General features: G+C 45.1%; 1 pseudogene; it reads right to left on the bottom strand.

Moving 5' to 3' along the window:
* The window catches only part of LOC673191, a 10,460-nt pseudogene extending 7,258 nt beyond the window's left edge, over positions 1-3,202 (bottom strand).
* Between the last annotated feature and the right edge of the window lie 2,154 nt (positions 3,203-5,356).

Raw genomic sequence — 5,356 nt, 5'->3', positions numbered from 1 at the left:
TCAAAATGATCAGAGGCGTGTGAAAGCCAATTAGTAAAGGCAGATGTTTATAAGTGACACAGCAATGAGAGGAAAGGCAAGGGGCTTCAGAAGGGGAAAAGAAGGCTTAGAGAGACAGGAGAGAGGGAGGGAGGGAAGGAGGGAGGGAGGGAAGGGAGAAGGAGGGAGTGAGGGAAGGGAGAAGGAGGGAGGGAGGGAAGGGAGAAGGAGGAAGGGAGTGAGGGGAGAGGAAGGAAGGGGGAAGGGAGGAAGAAGGAAGAGAGAGGGAAGGAAGGGGAGGGAGGGAGAGAGAAGAAAGGGAAGGATGGGAGAGGGAAGAAGGAAAAGGGAAGGGAGGAAAGGAGAGGGGAAGGTGGGAGGGAAGGAGGAGAGAGAGAGGGAAAAGAGGGACGAAGAGGAAAGAGAAGGAGGAAGGGAAAAGGAGAGAAAAGAGAAGGAGGGAGGGAAGAGAAGAAAAAGGAGGAAGAGGGGAGGGAGGGAGAGGGAAGGGGAGGGAAGTGGGATAGAGAGGAAAGGGGGAAAGCTACTATAAATCAAGGATGAAAGAAAGAAGAAGAAATAGAGGGATGGAGAGAGAAATAGAGAGACTCTGCTTGAAATGAGTCAGAGAAGTTATTCTGGTTACAGAGAAGCACAGCCCTGAAGAGGAAGCTTCCCCAGGCAGGATGAGTGAGGAGAAACTGAAAAAGTGCATCCTGCTGGCAACACAGGAAGTGACTTGGCTGCCAGTGACCCTCAGGTGGCAAGTGAGGAGTGAAACCCCAGCTCTTGGCCCTCAGAGCTGCATTTCAAAATGCCCAAGCAATAGGAATAGGAACCACACCCAAGTTCTGCAGCAACAGTCTACACCAGAACTGATGGACTGTGCCTTCTGCAAGGGAGAGTCCTCTAGAGGTAGGGGAGCCAGAAAGCTGAAGCTACAGGGAGCCAGTGGGAACAACAGAGGCTGTTCTCTACCTGAGACCTGCTGATTTTATGTTCATTCGACAACGTGCCAGCACCTTGGTTCTAAAAGTCCACTTTGTTTTTACACTCTCGGTTGACACATGCTTCTCTCTCGAGTATCTGGGCCCACCCTGGGCTCCCCTTGTGATTTCTCTACTCTTCAAAGAAGAAAACTGAAGTAGTAGAGTAGTCACTCTGCTGAATGGCAAATTCTGCATTTTTACCATTGCATATGTCTGCAAGCCTCAGACAGAGCTGGCTCCTGTCTAAAGAAACTCATCCTTCATACTGTGTTTCATAGCATGAAAATCAGGTTCTGGCTGAGCAGTTATCTATGTGTTACTTGGCCTATGTGTAAGCTCCTTAGGACATGAGCCATATGTCTTTCCTATATCCCCCCTGTGCTTGGCATGACATAGTCTCTCATTAAATTATATGTCAACTATCGATGAAAAAATGAATGAATGGATGAGCCGGACATGGTGGCGCACGCCTTTAATCCCAGCACTCGGGAGGCAGAGGCAGGTGGATTTCTGAGTTTGAGGCCAGCCTGGTCTACAAAGTGAGTTCCAGGACAGCCAGCACTATACAGAGAAACACTGTCTCAAAAAAAAAAAAAATGAAATTGTCTTTCCTTCCCTGAAGCAGGTGAGAGCTATAGTTACCATTTAGGATGAAGTGTTTTAGAGTCTCCTTTAAGCTGGGGTAGGCCTTCAGATGTGTTTTGCTGAATATCACTTTCAGAAGATCCCAGCTAACTTCTTCTCTATATTGCTGAGGATATAGTACACGACTCTCTCCACTGGGATCAGGTTGCTACATATTTCTTGATATTCCTTAAAATAGTGAATGCAGAATTATGTCATGATGGATTTATGGGTTATATGAGGCTTACATTAGTTCAAACACCATTTCTCTTTTTTTGTAAAATGTCTGAGTTTGGCAAATACCGAGGTGACATCTTACATGTCCTCTGTACTAACAGACGTAGCTCATCTGAAAGAAGCTCTGATGCTGACAAATAGTAGACAGGGAAGAGAGGGTTTGATGAATAATTAAATGATATGTCTGTAAAAGCCAGGCCCTAACAGACCATGAGTGGCAGCCTTGAGGTCCAGACAATTAACTCCCCAAGGACTGAGCTGGTCTGAAGAGCTTGAGGAAACCAAGTGAGCATAGCATCCTAGCCACAGGGCAAAGAGAATGCATAAAGAAGAAAAGGTCTTTGTTATCACCGCAGATCCCACCACTGACCTGTACCTCTCATTCTAGGGCTTCAGAGTTGCCTGAAGAACCAGGAACAACTTGAAGATAGAGAAGCAAACAGGACTCCCCAAGTACTGTCTTCACATGACCCAACAGCCTCTGGCTCTGGAATTTGGAGTAAGTAGGCTTTGGAAGGCAGCCCAGCTTAGGTGTGTCTACTTGCATCCTAGTTTCTGTTGTTACATTACACGAGTGACCCTGGGATGCTCTGCACTTCGGAGCATTCCTGCTTGCTATTCTTCGCTGTCACCACGTGCCTCAGCCTCAGTTACTGCAGAGGTGAATGTAAATGGTTCGTGTGATGTCTATCCCTCCAGTTACCTTCTGACTTACAAAGGTGATGTCCCTTCATCCCTGGAGGTGCTTCAGCCTGTTGGCTGCACCCAGAAGTACAGCATGATACAGCACAGGGCAGGCTTGCTGTCAGGACTGAGTTCATTCTCCACACTCACCTGAAACTTCTGCTCCGAGATGAAGTCTTGGTCTCGAAGGCTCATGAGGAAAGGAAACGGCTTGGTGATGGCACTTGCGATCTCAACCTTGTGTTCTTTGAAGTGCTTGAACATGAGCTGATAGTCATCTGACTCCTCTTCATTCTGGTCCTCTGGGATTGTCCTAGGGGACAGATTCCATGCAGAAGTAGATACTGGTTTACAAGATGCTACCAATGGCTGGATAATTACTGACATGAAGAATGGTCTGCTAATATAAAATTAAAATTTTAAACATCTCATTTAGTGATCAAGTTCTGGTGCTTTGAGTTTGATTTGCTCAGGACAGGGGTATCATCTGTAAGTCTGGCTTGCCTAAAAGTTACTATGTAGACAAGGCTATCCTCACACATAGATTTCACCTGCCTCTGCTGCCTGAGAGCTCACATTTAAATTATGTTCCATCATGTCCAGTACTGGGATTAGTTTTAATTGTCAACCTGACACAATCTATAATCATCTTGGATTGTATGAGTCTTAATAATGGATTGTCTAGATTAGGGTAATCTCTGGGTATTTCTGTCCAGGGTTGTCCGAATTATGCTAGTTGATATGGAAAGATCCAGTGCACTGTGGGTAGCACCAATCCCTAGGTAAAAGGAAATGGCTTGGTGGCATTAAGTGTAGGGAGCAAGTTGAACACTGACAGGCACGCTTGTACTCATTGCTCTCTGCTCTTGACTGTGGACATGACCAAATGCTTCAAGTTCCCACCTAGATTTTCCTGCAATGATGGCCTGTAACCTAGACCTGTTCTTTCTCCCCTAAGTTGCTTTGTGTCAGTGTATGCTATCATAGCAACAGAAATGAGACTGGGCTGGGCGTGGTGGCACACACCTTTAATCCCAGCACTCAGGAGGTAGAGGCAGGCAGATTTCTGAGTTCGAGGCCAGCCTGGTCTACAAAGTGCGTTCCAGAACAGCCAGGGCTATACAGAGAAACCCTGTCTCGAAAAACCAAAAAAAAAAAAAAAAAGAAAGGAAACTGGAACACAATCTATAGACCTCAGGGTAAATGGAAATGACATTAAAATTAAAAAGCAGAACCTCTTCTTCCAGCTCATTTGTAAAGGCAACGCAGTTGACCCAGGACTGAGACATGTGTGGCTCATGTGTGGTTCATCCATGGTTCCACATGCTTTCTTCTCTCTTCCTGGTTCCCTATCTCTTGCAGTAATGGAGTCTCACACTTATTAACTACACTGCTGCTGCAATGCCTGACATCTCAGGTGGCCAGTTCTCTCTGTCCAGAGACAGTGTTTAGGGAGAAGATCCTCTGAGAACGAAAGGCCCAAGAAGCCCAATGACACATAGGAGTGTTTGTGTAATTGATTCCATTCTGGGTGGCAAATGGAAACCAATTATGACGTATGTTCATATGACAGAAGTGAGAAATCATCTGGGCATGGTCCTATGCCTGTCGTCACAGCATCCTACCTTCATGGCCGACATAGCGACTTCCTCTTTTTCACTTTACCTAGTGTTAGTATTGTTACAAAATCTGCATATTTAGACATCAGAGGACAACTTTGAGGAGTTGGTTCTCTGTTTTCACTCTTGTATGGGTTCTGGGCATCAAACTCAGGTCCCAGTGCCTGGTCAGGACCTTTATCCACTGAGGCACCCTGTTGGCCCTTATCTAGTGACTTCAAGGTTTGCCTGAGGTTTGTTTGAGACAGTGAAACCTTGTCTCAAATAATGAAGAAATAAATCAATTTCTAAAACAAAAAATGGGGGAAGGAGAGCTGGTGAGAAGATTCCATGGATAAATATCCTCCCCTTATTGTTTAATGCCCTGAGTTCAATCCTGGGACCTACACGGTAGAAGAGAACTAACTCCTGCAAGAGGGGAAGGGAATGAGCAAAAAAGGGTGTGTAAGTATGAAGATGCCATGCTGAGACCCATCATTTTCACGCTAACCTAAATAATTAACAAGAAAACTAAATCAAATAAATTGGGGCACATGTTTTCCTTTTGTTTATTTTAAATGTTTACATATATTTTTAAATTTTCATACATGAATACTGTGTTTACATCGTTTCTCCTGCTCCCTTTTTTTCTCATTCCCCTCATGCCTTCCTTTCTCACTTTCTCTCAAAACCATCTCTAATTATTGTTTTATATATAAACACACACATATATACATAACACACACACGGGCACGCGAGCACACACACACACATACATACAACCTGCACTCCTATGCATGTGTGTTTAGGGCTGACCACTAAGCACTGGATAACCTAACAGAGGGTTCATTCCTGGAGAATATTGGTTGATTTTCTCTTTGTTAACAGCCATTAATAGCTATGGCTCTTCATCTAGGAATGGAGTCTGGTGAGATTTCTCCCATCCACATCAGCACATCCCCTCCTGCTGCCACTGAAGATGTGTCTTTTTTTTTAAGCACTTAAAATGCCAATACCTACATGCTAAGCAATTGAGAATGGTGCCTCTCAGGGTATAGCCTGACGACTCCTGCTCAAGACTCTTTCAGATGCCAACAAGAACAAACTATTCTCAGAACAATCCTGAAATACCATCTGCCCCTTTTCTCTTTCCTCTGCCCAAAAATGTTGGGTGATATTCACAGGTGCCCGTGGGCTGTGGCATCGCAGCAGACTGAACTCAGGGATAAACAGGGCATCTGTGAC

Source organism: Mus musculus (genome assembly GCF_000001635.26).
Source record: "Mus musculus strain C57BL/6J unplaced genomic contig, GRCm38.p6 C57BL/6J MSCHRUN_CTG16".
NCBI classification, from domain to species: domain Eukaryota; kingdom Metazoa; phylum Chordata; class Mammalia; order Rodentia; family Muridae; genus Mus; species Mus musculus.
This window is presented reverse-complemented; position numbering and strand designations above follow the sequence as displayed.